This window comes from Mustela putorius, unplaced genomic scaffold (genome assembly GCF_011764305.1).
Source record: "Mustela putorius furo isolate JIRA1106 unplaced genomic scaffold, ASM1176430v1.1 tig00003853_pilon_pilon_pilon, whole genome shotgun sequence".
Classification (NCBI taxonomy): domain Eukaryota; kingdom Metazoa; phylum Chordata; class Mammalia; order Carnivora; family Mustelidae; genus Mustela; species Mustela putorius.
The window spans coordinates 6,538,031-6,555,206 of NW_025422005.1; the positions used below are offsets into that span (position 1 = coordinate 6,538,031).

The following is a 17,176-nucleotide window of genomic DNA, read 5'->3' on the forward strand; positions in this document are numbered from 1 at the left end:
ACGATTACCTAGCCGGTGCCGGCAGGGACTCCCACCGGCCAGCTGCGGTGGCCATCCTCGGGAATCAGGACGGAGGCACGTGAGAGCCACAAGGATCTCCGGTACCGTTCCGGGCAGTCTCCGTGTGTACAAGCACTCCAGCTTCGGTGATTGCTGTGTGCACAGCCAGAACGTGGGAGGAGGAGTTCGGGGACAATCCAGCCGCCCCGTGGAAAGAAGGCGGGCTCGGAAAGGACAGAGCTGGGTAGGATCCCACCTCTACGACTGAGCTACGGGTCCGCTCGCCTGGGAAAAATTAATCGTTCTGCCAAGACTCCGTTTCCTCCTGGAAAAAGGCAGAAACAAAAACAAAAAATTTAGGAATCGCTTCCTGCCTCTCAGAAGCTGTTGTGAGCTGGAAAGAGTCCCTAGTGTACAGGAGCCTTGTCCGTTTCACGGGCAACAAACCAGCGCTTGTTACTTCGGGAGCGTGACTGGGGAGGGGAGGGGAAGAGCACAGGAGGACGGGCAGGTGAGAGCCAAGACCCTGGGGTCGGAAGCCTCGCTGAAATGTGCCAGGTGAGAAAGTGGGAGAATCCAGCTCAGACCAGCATCAGCCAGAGAGGCCCTGGGCAGGGGGAGGTGAGGAACCAGCCTGGTTGTGCCAGGATCTTGGAAGCCCTCCAGGCGGCACTTGGCTAGACCGTTTGTCCCTGTGCCTCTCCTCCAGCTTACCCAGCTCACTCCGCTCGGCCCCAACGCCAAAGATGGGGAGCCTGGGACGCGGGCCCCTGTCGCTAGGGGACAGGTAACTGGGCTAGGTGTTCGGAACGAGCAGCTGTTCCATGGGTGAGGACAGGTGGGCAGGGGCAGCAGCCGAAGATGGAGGGGCAGGTGCAGACCCACTGGGACCAAAGCCCAACATCGGGAGACAAGCAGGCACGAGTTTGGGTCTCACTTTGGGTCCCACTGTCTGCATGGTCATCAGATCCTGAGGGGCCTTCTGCAGCCCCGCAGCCCTGCAACTCCACTCCTGGGGGTGTGCCTGGGGCTCCTGGGGAGACTTTCCAACACCCTCACTTCCCCCCACCCTTATTCTCAGCATCTCCTCCCCCTCTCCTCTGTCAGCCAATAAGCTTGCTTCCCACTGCACAGAACAAAACCCACAAAACCCAGGCCAGAGGTGGATGGACTCGCAGGTTATAGCACCCGCCTGTGGACAAACTTCCCTGCCCCTGCCCTCCGGCCTGTGGCTGGACTGTCCACACAGCCCTCCAGGGCTGGCCCCTCCACCGGCACCCGATCGCCCCGCTCCTACCCCTACCCCACCATTTCCCACCAGACCGTTCCTCCGTTATTGGAAGACACCTTTCTTTAGGGTGTATGGCATTCACTGAGCTACTCTTTCTGCTTTTAGGAGGGTTTGAAATTTTCAAAATATCCATTTGAGGGACTACTACGCTCTCTGCCTCCTCCCCTTCCTTCCCTTTCCTCCTTTACAATCCAGTCCAAAGGGCACAGGGCAGGGGGTAGGGGGAAGAAAAGGACCCGCCAGCAGCTCGCCTGGGTGGCCAGGTGAGGGTGTCGGACCCCAGGCCGGGTGAGGAGGTATCAGAGCCTGAGGGAATGAGAAAAGAGAGGGAATCCTTGCCTGGGGTCAGTAACCCAGAGAGTCAGAAAGGGAACATGTGGGGTGAGGACAGCAGCTGCCTGACGGGGTGGGGTGGGGGTGGGGGTGGGATGTGGAGCCCAAGCAGGGTGAGGGGGACACCTGGTCTGCTGACCCCCTACCCTGCTTTGCTCTCCGAAGTACCACCCACCTCGCAAGGTATTATCAATGTATTTGTTTCTTATCTCTAAACCATCTGCCCCGGCCCCCACCTGAATGTCCTGGACGCAGGGACGTTTGTCACAGTATCCTCGGGTCACAGGACCGTGTCTGGTGGCCTTTGACACGTGCTGAATGGGTGAGTGAAACTCAGAGCCCCGCCCCTTGATGGTGGTGCAGAGCACGAGGTTTGGCGACACCTGCAGCGTGGCAGGGAGGAGGGAGAAGTGAACCGTGAGGCGGGTTTCTGCTCTGGCCACGGGGCCCAAAGGGACCACGTTCACTGAGGCAGGAAGGAAGTCAAGGACATGAGCGGGCAGCTGGGTTGGGGTCCCATTCGGTTGGAGGGGACTGCCAGACGCCCCGGGTGGGAGCGCACAGGGCTGCAGGGGAGGCGCTGGAGAGCTGGGAGGGAAGCCCTGTGGCGAGCGGAGACTCAGCTGCCCGAAGCCCCGGAACCGCGAGGAGTGGGGGGCTGGCGAGAGGGGTGGGCGCCGGGCCTGCGCTGCCCGGCCCCAAGCCCGGCCGAAAAGCCGCTCTGGAATCATCTGCCTCTCGCGTGCAGGAACGGAGAAGGAAGAGGAAGCATCAGAAACACACATTTACAGCAAAATGAGCTTGCCGCCGCCGTCCAGCAAACCAGCAGCAGCCCAAGCGCAGGCACGCGAGGGTTTCCGCGCTCGCCCCCAGCCCCGGAGGAAGCTGGGCAAGAAGGAAAGGGGACTCCGTGGGCACAGATCGTCAGCTCGGCAGAGTCCCGCCCGGCACAGCTTAGCCGAACGCGCGGCGGGAGCGCGTGCTGAGCGCGGCTGAGCGCGGCTGGGACAGTGGTGGCGTGGACGCCCCGCGGCCACCAGGTGGCGCCCGTGCTTCCCTGGAGCCCAACCAGGACGCCGCGAGGTCGGCGCCCCAGGCGAGGACAGGGGCGGGCCGGCCGGGAGGCCCCGCCCCGGACTCCACCTCTGCCTCTCCGTCGGGTGCCGCCTTGCACCCGGTCCTGTCCTCCTACGGGGGTGGGGGCAGCCCTGGGCCGGTGTGTGGGTGGTGCGGGGTAGGGGGGTCGGCGTGCATCCAAAGCCGGCCTCCAGACCCAGCCTCCTACAGACTTTGCTTTAAATCCCTGTTCAGCCACTTAATACTGCCCGAACGTGAGCACGTGTCTTCACTTGCACCACCTGCAAAATGGGCGCATTATCCTGACCTCACAGGAGTGTCGTAAAGATTAAATTCGATGGTGATGGGGCGCCCCGGTGGCTCAGTGGGTTAAAACTTTGCCTTCAGCTCAGGGCATGATCTCAGGGTCCTAGAATCAAGGCGCACATCGGGCTCTCTGCTCCGTGGGGAGCCTGCTTCCCTCTCTCTCTCTGCCTGCCTCTGCCTATTTGTGATCTAGCAAATAAATAAATAAAATCTTTTTTAAAAAGATTAAATTAGATGGTGATGATAATACACATGTACTGAGCCCTAAGGGTCAGCATTGTTCTAACCATGGAACAGACCATTTACATATTTACATGTAACAGATTTTTGTTTTGTTTTGTTTTGAACTAATTTATTTTAGGTAGGCTCCACACCCAGTGTGGGGCTTGAACTCACGACTCTGACTGAGATCAGGAGTCCCAGGCACCACGGACTGAGCCCACCAGGTGTGCCAAAACTTCTCATTTTAATACTCCCTTTAATGTGGAGTGGCTGGGGACAGAGGCTGGGTGTTCTCTACAAAGGAAAGCTGCATCCCCATGGCCCTGGGGTGCAGCTCAGGCCTGAGGGGGAGCTGCTACCCAAAGTCGGCAGAAGGAGGCAGAGACGCCTCCGATGCCCAAGGCCCAGAGCCTCTCTTGTTTCCCAGCCTTCAGGCCTCAGAGGCAGCCGGTGGGGCAGAGCCCGCCCCCTACTCAGAGAGGAGCAGAGGGACCGGTGAGGCAGACCTTGCCTCCTGGCCTGTCCACACCTGACTTCTGCTGTGGTCTGACAGCCCCAGGCTTCTGGGAAAGGCACCTCTGTCGTGGCCGGTGAGTGAAGGCCACAGCATGACACACTGTGGTTTCAGCCTCAGAGACTTGGGGGGGCGGGGGGGGGAGCAGTGCCTCCTCTGGGGGGTGACCAGGCTTGGTGGGCCTGGGAAAGTCCACTCGAGCGTTCTGTGGAACGTGGGAGGATGTCCAGAGGGAGCTGGAGGTAGAGGCAATGGTCAGGAAGGAGGTGGGTAAAGCTCGGGGCGAGGCCTCCGGTCAAGGCCTGGGAGAAGCGAGGGCTAGAAGGGCCATCTCCCGCCTCGAGGACTCAGAGCTGTGGAAGCCAGGGCCAGGAGAGGCTTGGGCTGGAACTCGGTGGGGGGGGGGTCCCCAGAAGTCCCGGTCGGCCCGCTGTGGTTTGTCCAGGCATGGGTGAGCTGGGTGAGCTGGGTGAACTGGGCGCCACGTCCCGGAGCTGGGAGAGCCGGGTCCACGTGCAGGACTGGGTGGGGTGACCTTCGGAGGGTTCTCGCCCACCGCACCACCCCTCCCCTGTCTGCAGACCTGGAGCCACCTCCCCTCCTCATGGATTCTCATTCTCATGCTGCCGCTCAGGCCCGAAACTACAGGATTGGGGCTACCAAGAGTTCCAGGCCCAAAACGGAAAGAGGGCTCTGGACTCACCTGAAGATCTGAGTAGCGGAGGTTACCGGTCCCTGATTTTACCGGGGTCGATGCCCACCCCCCCATGCTGGTCAGTTGGCTGACTGACTTCCCCTCCAGGGCACACCCACCCCCTCCCTGACAAAGGGACCAGGGCGTTTGGGCCTTCCCGCTCACATGCCGCAGGAAACCGAGTCTCAGGGGATGAGCCCTCAGAAGCCTTTTCTTACCACCAGCTTAGATGTGCTGAGACGAAGGAGCCAGAAACAGTGCTCCCCCCTGCCGTCCCCCCACCCCCTGCCCACTCACAGGCCCAGAACAAAAACACGCCACAAATAGAAATCAAAGTCTGAGAAAGACTCAAGGAGCCATGACCCGGCCGTGGGAAAGGCTGTGTGGTCTTGGCCAAGTCACTTAACTTCTCTGAGTCTATTTGCTCATCTGGAAACTGGGGGGGATGGACTCACCTTGAGGAGCTGCTGTGAGCTGGTGAGCGCAGATGTAAAATGCAGATCACAGAGGCAATGCTGGGCCTGAAAATACAGCCCAAGGGGCTCAACTGGACTGTCCGCCTGCACTCCACTCCCCCGCCGTGCCCCGACCGCTCGGGCTGGGGCTGTCCCCTCGCCACTTTCCTGTAAGGCTGCGGGTGGAAGGGGCTGCCGCATTCGCTGGGGAGAGGCTGGGGAGAGCCACTGCAGGCTTTGCTCTCGGGCTCCACTTCCTGTTTTTCTCCCCAACTGAATTTTGCACCACTGCTCTTTCCTCCGAGCAGGCTGGGGGGGATGGTGAGGTGAAGGCGCAGGCCTGCCTGGGAAGGAACCCTGGGGGTCAGAGGATCCCAGGGGGGCATCTGCCAAGCTCTGGCCCCTGTGGTCTCCAGCTCAGAACAGATGCAGCTGGTTTGGGAGGCTTGGAGGCAAGCCAGGGGGGGCTGCCTGGTGGGAGGAGCAGAGGGGCCTCGTTCCCAGCCTCCTTCAGAAGCGGTGGTTTTTCCTAGACATGGGGGCGGGGCCTAGCGATGGACAGATCCAGGCTGAGGCCACATCTCCAGTGAAATGGGGGGGGGGGGCTCCGAGAAGGGAGGCTGGGCTCCCTGAGGCTCCCAGGTCACTGGGTTCTGGGCTTCTGCTGGGACGAAATGAAGGTGCTGCTCCCACACTGGCAGGACCAGGACCTTTGTCCTGGCTCTCCCCTGACTGCAGACCCCGGCCCCTTCCACCGGACAAAGCGTGCCCAGCCACAACTAGGATCACTCATTCATTCATTGGTCCCACATTCCTGCACACTCACTTGTAGCACTCCGCGTGCCCCGCACCGACAGAGCTCAGGGCCCGGACGCCAGCCTGGATCCACGCGGGGGTCCTGCTCCCGGGAGCCCTGAGTACTCAGGCTGTCACACGTGAGCAGATCTAGCCTGGAAGAAAGACCCTGCTAGACAACGGGGGGGGGGGCCAGGGGGCACTATGTGTGCAGGCTGGCCAGGCAAGTAAGGAGGGGGAGGATAAAAGCAAGAGTTTGGGAAGGGCGCTCCAGGCCAAGGGAACAGCATGAGCAAAGGCCCAGAGTCAGAGAGCCTGCGGTGGTCTGGAGCTGCAGTGCACGGCCCACGGTGTAGCACAAGGGTGAGGTGGGGGAAGGGGTGGGAGGAACCCCAGGCGGCTGCCCTGTTGGCTCCCTTGATTATTAGATGTCTTGAGCACGTTCTCCAGCCACAGCTGACCCCAGACCACAGCGCGGGTCGTTGTTCTGCCCACTTAAGTAGCTCCAAGGGTCAGAAATCAGTCCCTGGTAATGGTGCCCGGCCAGATCAGTCAGTAGAGCGTGCAACTCTTAAATCTCGGGCTGTGAGTTCAAGCCCCACATTGGGTGTGGAGATTCCTTAAAAGTTAAAAATCTTAAAAAAAAAAAAAAAAAAAAGGAAGGACGGGGAAAAATCAGTCAATCAGGCGCTGGTAGCAGAAGCGGGAAAGGGGACTCTTAGCAAAGGTACGGGGTGTTCTCACGGAACCCAGGGATGCAGCCAGGCTTTGGAGCCCTGGACCCAGAGCTCTCGGACGATTTCTCAGCACTGCTGGCCCGTGCCCCCTTTCCCCACCGGTATCATACCTGCCAAGGTCATGTGGCCTGAGCCCTTCACCCAGTGGGAACTAGGTCCAGGTCCCAAGCCCTGGGAAGCGGGAATCTGTTATGGCCAGGGGTCAAACGGATGTGCGGCATTTCTGTTGTTTCTGTGTGAGGCAGGGGGCCAGAGGGACAGCCTAGCAGCCTAAAAGCCAGCAGCGTCCACTCTGGGCCATTCTGTTTTATCTTAGGCCTCCCCCACCCCTCAGCACACGTGCCTAATTCCTTTGACTTTCCCCAGATAGCTCTGTCCCAGCTCCTGTTGCTTAATCTTCATACCACACAGTCCACGCAAGCATCTCTCCTCCTGCTGAATGTGAGGCTCTCCATGTATCCACGTGTCCTCCACTGTGGCCTCCAGGACTCCATACTCAGAGCCGCCATCTCCAGCGGACACCCACTCCCGTCTGTTCCTCTGGAATCTTCTTTTAGCGGGCTCCCCGGGTCCCCCCATCTACAGACCACGCCATCCGTCTCTCCGCACCTTCCAAGCTTGGTCTATAGAGCAGGAAAGGGAAGCACCGTTCAGAGCACAGGGTCTTCTCACCAGGCAAGGTGAATCAAGCATCAAGGAGGGGCACTTGGGTGGCTCAGTGAGTCAAAGCCTCTGCTCTCGGCTCAGGTCATGATCCCAGGGTCCTGGGATCTAGCCCCGCATCCAGCTCTCCACTCAGCAGGGAGCCTGTTTCTTCCTCTCTCTCTCTCTCTCTCTCTCTCTGCCTGCCTCTCTGCCTACTTGTGATCTCTGTCTGTCAAATAAATCTTAAAAACAAACAAACAAACAAAATGAAAAAACAAACAAACAAACAAACAAACATCAAGGAACAAGATCCCACATGGGGTTTTCTCTACTGGTTCCCTTCTCTGTGGCAAACAGGGCCATCCCGGGTTCTGACCCCTGGGAAGAGATCCTTTCTCTCGGGATCTTTCAGACCTGCCCTTGCGAGGTTCTTGGGGGACCTTTCTCTAGGGGGGGACACAGCTGCCCTGGTAGCCTTCTTCATATGGGGACTGGGAATTGGGCTTAGGAATCACGTCAGGGTAAGACATCACAAGCCCAAACGTGCCAGGTTTTAGGATTTCCTATAGATCCAGTCTCCATAGAAGTGGACTTAACTGGTTGCCAGTTTCATTTTGGGTCCGAGGATTTACTAATAACCATGGCCACGAAACCCTGTCTGTGGCCTGAGCCCTTCACCCAGTGGGAACTGAGGCAAGGCCATCCCCCAGCTAGGGGGTCTCAGCCGCAAAGCATGGCAGCTGGTTTCTTCTTGTAGCCTAAAGGGGAAGAGGTAAACGTCATCTAGCTCAGGTGGAAAGAAGGCTTTTTCTCTAGTTTCTCTTGGAATACCACCCCTGCTTGCCTTCACGCCTTGTGAGGCATGAGAGGCTAAAGGACCAGAGACTAAGGGTTACTCACCCCTGTGGCTCTTCCCAGATATCCCTAGTCTGATGCTGAGCTCACGGAGTTTTCGGTTTTGTGTGCTAACCTCAGTGTTAGACACGGGGTGTGGCGGAGAATGGGACTGAGGACATGTAGGAACAGATTCTCTGACACTTGCTTGTCACTGGCTCCAGGAAAGAAGGAATCTCTGTTCACATTGCTAAATACCTGCCCCGCTTGCCCCTAGTCTTGTGCAGAACTGAACAAAAGCTCCTCTCCTAGCACCTTCTGAAGGCTGCTAGAAGTAAATCATGTATTAATATACTGGGCCCTTTGTTACCATGTTCTGAGTCCCATGAGACCCCTGAAAGTTGTTCCAGAGCTGCTGGTGTCCATCCGTGGACAGGGAACCCTCATCACCCCTCACTCTGCCCCAGGTCACCCAGTTTCAATACTTTCCTTGAAAAGCTGTTTCTTTCAGTGCTGCACATCTGATACCGATCACTGTATTAATTCTGAGTGTTTTCGTTGTTTCAAAAAACAGAGACTGACCTGTGAGAGTTTGTACTGGATTCAATATTATGCCCCCAAAATTCATTCTCACGTGGAACTTCAAAATGGGACCTTCATTGGAAATAGGGTCTTTGCAAATCTATCTGAGTTAAGATGAGGTCGTCTTAATTCCTGCATTAGGATATCTTTATAAGAAGAGGGACATTTGGACAGACACAGGCACACAGGGAGAACGCCAGTAAAGCTGGAGGCAGAGATCAGAAGGGTGCTTTTGTGAGCCATTGAATGCCAAGAATCACAGGCAGGGCGGAAGGTAAGAGAGAGGCCCACAGATTCTTCCAAGAGCCTCCAGAAGGAACCAACCTGGCCAACAGCTCCATTTCAGATTTCTGGCCTCTAGAACTGCGAGAGAATAAATTTCCAGTGTTTTAAGCCATCAGGATTGGGCTCATTTGTTACTGCAGTCCTAGGAAACTGATATAGATTTTAAGCAGAATACAGGCGTAAGGCATAAGGGTGTCGGGGACTTTCAGAGGAACCCAAGGGCAAGAATGCTGAGACCCTCAAAAAGAGGCAAGGCCAGGGAACTGAAAAGTTTCCCCAAATCGTCACTCTCACCTGCGATCCTATCTCCCCCCTGTGCACCTGCTGGTTTTCTCTCAATCTCCGTCTCTGCACGACAGCTTCTCTGATTTCCTGAGTCCTGTGAGAGGTGCACGTGGCCAGCGGCTCCCCAGCTTATGTGTGTGGCACCCAAGCTCCAGGGACCTCCAGAATCACGACACTCTTGGTTCTAATTCTGCCTTCCTGAGAAAACCACTGGATGGCCAACCCGGGGGGCCACTGCTGGGGCTGTCAACCTGGGCATGCTTCAAGCCAAGCACATCTGACTGGAGTCCGGAGGTATCCGCACGTGGATGCATGGGGAAGTGTTCTAGAGAAAGGAGCTGGGTACGTCCCCCAGGAGCACCGTGTTCTCGCCATCTAACCCCTCCGGACGTTGGAACGCCCATTGGCTGAGGTCCTGCTATCCACCGTTGGACCTCCTGGACGCCACCTGTGTTCCCAAAGGAGTCCTTCTCCAGCCTTGTCATCCCTGCTCCTGAGAGACAAGGCAGATGTGTGGTCACACAGTCTGACTGGAGCCGGGGCGCAATGGAACAACGGGCTCATCCCCGGTACTGGTGTCCATAGGCAGTAGGAGGGACTATTAGCTCCGACTTGCGGAAGGGAAATGCATTTTACATTTTTTCGGCAGTTTTATTACATTTGGCAAAATGTGAACAGAAAGGAAAGAGGGCAAGGAAAACACGCTTCTCTCCAGAGGCTCTCACTGCTCAGTCACCGCCGACAACCTACGTGTGCGTATGTAACGCTTACAAGGTGATGATCGGGGGGAGGCAATTCTGCATTGAACGTGATCCCCAATGATGTCATCATTTCCCATGATGCTGTGGGTCTTCAAGACCGCCACTTTCTTTTCTTTTCTTTTCTCTATTTTAAATTAATTTGTTTATTTTTAAAATTTTTTTTAAGATTTTTATTTATTTATTTGATAGACAGAGAGAGATCACAAGTAGGCAGAGAGGCAGGCAGAGAGAGAGGGGGAAACAGGCTCCCCGCTGAGCAGAGAGCCCGATGTGGGGCTCGATCCCAGGACCCTGAGATCATGACCTGAGCCAAAGGCAGAGGCTTAAACCACTGAGCCACCCAGGCGCCCCATAAATTAATTTGTTTATTTGAGAGCGAGAGCGTGCGTAGGAATCTGGGGAGGAGCAGGGGGAGAGAATCTTCAAGCCGACTCCCTGCTGAGCGTGGAGCCTGACGTGGGGCTCGATCCCACAACCCATGAAATCATGACAGGAGCCAAAACCAAGAGTTGGACGCATAATCGATTGAGCCTCACAGGTGCCCCAGGATCACCACTTTCAACGGCTGCGCGCTATTCCGTTAAGTGGATGCCCCATGCTTTCCTCTGGAGAGTTCCGGACACAGGGAGAAGGCAACCCCGCTACAGTGTTTAGATGCCACATTTTCTTCCCATTTTGGGTTCACGGCCCAGCTTCCCGTAATTGCTGGTTCAATGGACCCCCACCCTTCCCGTCACCTGACTTCAGAGTCCTAGGAAGCCTGCCACCTAAGGAGCTGCCGCCTGCCCTCTGGGTGACCTTGGCGAGTTAGCTGCAGCATTGCCTTAGTTTCTTTGTTTGCAAGATGAGGATAAGAACAGCAGGTGCCATACAGGGTTCCAAGGGGAGGAAACAGAGTCATGCATGAAAACGGCCCATGCGGACAGCTCACTAGAGTTCGACTTTTTTCACTCACTGTGTAGCCTGGACGCTTTCCATGAACCCCCATTGACTGGTTGCTTTTATGCTATGACGAAGCACCACAAACCCTTGGTTTAAAATAAAAACAGAAATTTGGGGCACCTGGCTGGCTCAGCTGGAAGAGTGCGTGCCCTTGTTCCCAGGGTCGTGAGTTCAAGCCCTACGTCGGGTAGAAAGATCACTAAACATAAATAAATAAAAATAGACTTATAAAAAGAAACTCCAAACACCAGAACTGTCTTCTCTCACAGTGCAGGAGGCCAGAGGTACAGAATCAAGGTGTCAGCAGGGCCACTCCCTCCAGGGGCTCTCGGGAGAACCCTTCCTTGCCTCTTCCAGCTTCTGGGGGCTCCGGAAGTTCCCCGGTTCGTGGCTACAGGCTCCAGACTCTGCCTCCAACTGCACATGGCCTTCACCTCTCTCTGCCTCGACTTTCCCCTTTGTCTTTCTCTCATAGGGACGCTTGCCCTTGGCTGTAGGGCCTGCCCAGATAATCTAGGATGACCTCCTCTCAAAATCCTTAACTTAATTATATCTACAGAGACCCTATTTCCAAAGGTTCCTGGGCTTAGGACTGGGACATACCTTTTTTGCAGGTCACCAGCCAGCCCCGTCCAGGTAGAAAATGGCTTTTCCTTCTCCTTCTAACTCTTCTGTCTCTTCAGCTTTCATGCTCTTTTGTTCTCTTTTTCCTGTCTGGGGGGAAAAAGTCACCAGACATATGCCTTCTCATTGAGGTTTTTGGGGTTTTGCATGGGGGTGCTCCTCAGAATCGATGCCTTTAAAGATACAGATCCATCTAGAGAGGTACTTATCTAGATAGAGGAGGTTTTTGGCGCAGGTGGCAGTGTGGTGGGACACAGGATGGAGCGAACCCCTGCTCCTGCCAGCCCTCCCTCTGTGCTCTCTGTTTGCAAGGCGGTGACTGTCCCCAAACCACTTTCACCGAAAGATCTGTTAGCCTTACAGGTTCTCTGAAGCTGCGGTAATAAGCCCCATCTTACAGAGGAGGGGACAGGCAGGAGGATGTGGGGCCAGGGCTAGGTCTCAGGGCCCCCAGAAAAGGCTCAAAAGGACACTCCCTCTCCGTCAGACTCCAAGGGCCCGGAATAAGACCACGCCTTCTTACTTTCTGCAGCCCCCTTCTACGTTTCTGCCCCTCCCGGCCCCTATACCCCCCACTCCAAACCATAGTATTCCAGGCTTGTAAGGGAAGACCCTGCTTCTCGCCCAAGAATTACTTGGCCCTCTCCTCCTCCCACACCTCCCCACTCGATTGTTATTTGCTTAATTTTTTAAAAGAGTATTTATTTATTTATTTGAGAGAGAGAGAGTGCATGCTGGAATGGGGGGGGAGGTAAAGGGGAGGGGGGTGGGGAGGCGGGGGAGGGACCCAGGCAGAGGGAGAAGCAGACTGCCCTGCCCGTGGAGCAGGGAGCCCTGACACCAATCCCAGGACCCTGGATCATGACCTGAGCTCGAAAGCAGACGCTTCACCGACTGAGCCACCCAGGTGCCCTCTTATTTTTTCTTTAAATAAAGGTTTAATTTTAGAACAGTTTCAGATTTATAGGGAAGTTGCAAAGAGATGGAGAGTTCGCACACACCCCACACTCTACTACTGCGAACTTCTTAACTGCTAACAGTACAGTTGTCACAAGTGACGAACCAGCATCGATACGTTCTTACTAACTGAATCCGGATTACCTTAGCTTTCACCCACTGTCCTCTCCCTGGTCCGGGAGCGCAGCCAGGGCACTGCGTAGCATTCACTTGCAACGTTCTCCTTGGGCTCCTCTTGGCTGTGATGGTTGCTCTAATTTTTCTTGTCTCTGATGACCTTGACCTATTTGAGGACTGGCCAGGCATTTTTGTAGACCCGCACTGCCCCTCATCCATCTCTCCTCTCCTCCCCACCCCCTGTGTCTTTGCAGCACTTACTACTCCACGACACTGTATCTTATTTTTATTCTTCATAGTTTCTCTTCGAGGAGTATAAGCCCCAGGAGGGCCTGTCTTTGGCTTGGACTGTGCTGTATCCCAGGGCCCCGACTGTAGCAGGCACCTGGGCTAAAGGAGTCAGTGTTGCAAAGCCTGGGTCACCCCCAGTGTATGGAGGCACGAGTTTGGATCTAGCCTCGTGACCCCAGACCCTGCTGCTCCCCACCACCTCCCTTCCCCCCAGCCCCCCACACCCTGCACTAGGAAGAGCATTAGAAGGTATGTTTAAAAGCCAACTGCTGTTTCTGGAAAGCTGACTTGGCGCCAGGGGCAAGGCCTCCTCTAGCCCCGGGGGAGGAGGGCCGGAGGGATCCCCCCAGGGTTGCACAGCGGTAGGGGTTTGGGCTGGGATTGGAACCCAGGGGTTCTGGGTTAGGAGTGCTTGTGTTTTTACACAACAGGCAATTCAGCTTCTGTTTGGAACCCCCCATTTACGTGAACCCAGAAATTCCATCTCCAGCAATTCAACCCTGGCCCCATAAGGGTTGCCCATAAGGTGAACCCTGGTTCACCTAGGCCACCTCTGAGCTCTCTGGGTCTTTCCGGACCGTTCAGTTCAGATGTGACCAGAGATGGAGCACAGGGGCATGACCTGTCCACCTCTGAATCTTTCTCTGGAGGGCACAGCCTGAGGACCGGGGCTGTGAGGACCTCTGTCTTCTCTTCCTTAGGCACCTGTATGTGGGCAGCTCTCTGGGCTCCTCTGAGCCTGTGTCCTCAGAAGTCAGAGTTTCCAGGAATCAGTTCTGACCTTGGCCTGGTTCTCGCATGGTCTGTACACCCTCGCCCACCACCGCCACGACGTTGCCCCAGGAGGCAACTGTCTTGTTGCGCAGACCGGGGCCCTGCAGGAAGAAATGCTTTTTACGTCTTGACTTAATGCACACTCATGTGTACCTATAAATGGGGCAAAAGCCACAGAAAGTGGTATTCCCCCTCCTGAAGTGTGGTACAATCTGACCATTTCTATTCTATTCCACTCTCATAAACTTGACACACTGAACGGGTTTCCAGTCCACAAATGTGTTCAGATGCCCCCCCGCAGCAGCTGTTGCCGCTGGGGGGAAATGCTGTTTGGAGCAGAAACGTCCAGTCCCGTGGAGCACAGAGCCCCTATTCCAGGCTAGCTCAAGAACTAACCTTTTTTGGGACGCCTGGGTGGCTCAGTTGGTTAAGCAGCTGCCTTCGGCTCAGGTCAGGATCCCAGTGTCCTGGGATTGAGTCCCGCATGGGATCGAGTCCTGCATCGGGCTCCTTGCTCGGCAGGGAGCCTGCTTCTCCCTTTGCCTCTGCCTGACATTCTGTCTGCCTGTGCTCGCTCTCTCCCCCTCTCTCTCTCTGATAAATAAATAAAATCTTTAAAAAAGAAAAAAAAAGAACCAACCTTTTCTAGGGGTTCGCTCTGTCCGTCTGTACCGTTAGACACGGTGTCCATGTATTACCTCAGGAAATTCTAAGGACAATCTTATTTATTTATTTATTTATTTATTTATAAAAGATTTTTATTTATTTATTTGACAGAGAGATCACAAGTAGTCAGAGAGGCAGGCAGAGAGAGAGAGGAGGAAGCAGGCTCTCTGTGGAGAGCGGAACCCGATGTGGGACTTGATCCCAGGACTCTGAGATCATGACCTGAGTCGAAGGCAGAGGCTTAACCCACTGAGCCACCCAGGTGTCCCTAAGGACAATTTTAAAAATATTTTATTTATCTGAGAATGAGAGAGACAGAAAACAGGGAGAGGGAGAAGCAAACTCCCCGCTCACCAGGGAGCCCGACCCGGTCTGGGCTCATCCAGATCCCAGGACCCCAAGATCATGACCTGAGCCAAAGGCAGCCACTTAACCCAACTGAACCACCCAGGAGCCCCTCTGAGAACAATTCTAAATGCTGGAAGCCATCATGAGCATCCCTGTTTTCTCAGATGAGAAATGGAGGCTCAGAAAAATGAAGCGACTCGCCAGAAGTCACACAGCTCTACCTTGGGCAGTGCTGAGGAGTCTGGCTCCTGGGGAGCTTCTCTTAATCCTGAAGCTTCACCACATTTTTGGCCAAGGCAAAAACACAAGGGTTTGAGCTGGATAATGGTTGCTTGGGAGGAAAGGACCCCTGGCAAAGTGGGCTTCCTGCTGGAACGGGGCACACGGGCAGGTGCCCAGAGTCCTTCATGGAGGGGCTGAGGAAGTGGGCTCTCATGCTAGCCCCCCTGCACTGGCCTTCTGAGCTTGGCTCTGGTTGCCCTGAGATAACCCCGGCTTGTGGGCATGTGTGGGTGTCATTTGTGAAGCTGCTCGAGGTCGAACAAAGATGCTTACTGCATCCGCGAGAAGCTGCAGATGCTGGATGGCTTTTAGAGGGGGAAGTTCTGCAGGAGACGGGGGCGGAAGGAAACAGGTCCGGGGGGCTGTGTGTTCTCCTTGGGGCTGCAGGGTGCCAACCCGAGCCTGCTCTCCACTGACCGGCAGCCCCTTTAGTAACCGAGACCTCTTTTTCCCTTTCATAAAATGGGGCAGAAGAATTATCCCTTCAGATCATGGGGGTCATAAGACATTGACTTCCGTGCAGCTAGGACACTCCTTCTCTTTAAAACTGCTCTCATGCTCGGCCATGGCTAGTCTGTTTTGTTTATGATTCAAAGGGAACTTGAAGTAGCTTCCTCCAAACACACATGACGACAGTTAAAAATAAAGTGAGAAAGAGAGATCAGAAACCATAGAGAGAAAGGCAGAAGGCAAGTCTATCGGGAACTTGAGAGACCAGGGACAGTGATGGCTGTGTCCTGCGTTTCCATCAGTCTCAGCTCTTCTGGCACCAGGCGGCAGATGGGGAGAGGTCCTACGGTGCGTCTCAAAAAGGAAATGTGCTGGGTTTTCAGGGGAGTGAAACTCCTAGGACTGGGGCCTAGACATGGTCAGGGACAGGGTGACATGGTCAGAGGAGCATTTAGACCCTGACTGTGTTGGCCCCCAAATGATTACATCTTCCTGAGCCTAGTTTTTCTAATCTGTAAAATGGGGCTAACATCTCCCTTGGGAGACTGTTGCAGGGATCAGAGATACAAATGCATGGAGCATATCTGAGCGTTTGGCACGCCTTGGGTCTCTGTTTTGCATGTTACAAAGCACGACGTGAATGGCTGTCAGCAAATATTCAATGAAGAGTTCTTTTGAATGAGGCAAAAAGCATTCCTCATCCTCTGACTTCTTACACCAAACTCTGAAAGCCAAGGGAGGAAATTGTTTAAATTGCAAACTAGCAAAAGCAGGGCCGGGACAGGTGTTCGGAAACCTCGGGGCTGCGCTTACCCTGCCATCCGATTTTCTCTCTGATGTGCCCATTTCTCTTCTGGCTCTTGGCGGGACCTCCCTGGAGCAGGCTAGAGGCCTCTGCCAAGGGCCAGTGAGCTGGGCCTGGGGTATGAGTGAGGCTGTGAGCCTGGGGTGTTCTGTTGGGAAGGATGTTAGGGTATACTCCTGGGGACAGACCCAGCATTCTTGTCTAAAGGGACAACATGGTCCCTCCTGACTCCTCCACTGGTTCTGTCTGAGAATTCAGAGTCTGCAGCCTAGATCTTAGAACAGCGGAAGCATTTAGTAACTATCGGGTCTTGCCTCAAAGCTCTCCCCTTTCCTGGCTGGACACGGAAGTCTCTGCTGGTCCCTTTGCTGCAGCCAGGGCTGGGCCCGCGCTGGTCCTCGGAGGCCAGGGCATTCTTTGGGTAGAAAGAGCCTCTTCCAAGTTTCCGGTTCCTCCTATCTCCAAGGGGACCGCACAAGTGCTTTACCTCCCAGATCTATTGGGGAGGGTCCATTAAGTCATTGTCTAAGCAAGTGGCTGACTCTCCCACCATCACACCCCAGAAGGATTTGAAGCCACTGCTGTAACCCGGTTACTCCCAGGCCCCCTTCCCTGCTCCTGACTCCCCAAGCCTGGAGGCCACGGCTTCCCTCCAGGGCTGAGCCCATGGGACTTTGCGCTCCGCTCGGTCTCCGTGGGCCTTGCGTGCCCTGGGTCGCGCCCAGCTACCTGGACGCTGGGGGCTGTTGGCGCTGGGGGCGCCCCCCGGGGCCCAGGGCTGCAGCCACCGCCTCCCTCTGCCGCTCTCCCCCCTTTCTCTGACCGCTGTGGAAATTCCTGGTGTGTGAATGTGGAAGGCGTGGGGGGTTTATGGGCTTTAGGACCTTTATTTGGTTGTTTTCCTTTGTATAAAAAGAAAACTTGTTTTGAAGAAGGGCAAGCAGCAGGTTCTAGAGACACCTGGGACGGTGCCCCTCCAGCCGCCGACGCGGCGAGGATCCGGGATCCGGGGGTGCGGTGGAGCAGACGGCGGCCGGAGGACCTGTTGTTTTCCTTTTGCAAGTGAAAAGGAAACAAAGTGGGAAGTGGAGTGTGCGGGCTGTC

General features: G+C 55.5%; 1 protein-coding gene across 1 annotated transcript in view; it reads left to right on the forward strand.

The window, feature by feature from the left end:
• Positions 1–3,800: 3,800 nt before the first annotated feature.
• PIK3CD (phosphatidylinositol-4,5-bisphosphate 3-kinase catalytic subunit delta) overlaps positions 3,801–17,176 on the forward strand; it is a 64,540-nt gene continuing 51,164 nt past the window's right edge. Inside the window, exon 1 of the mRNA XM_045063698.1 lies at positions 3,801–3,819. The gene's annotated coding sequence lies outside the window, so the exon portion shown is untranslated. The remainder of the gene's footprint in view (positions 3,820–17,176) is intronic.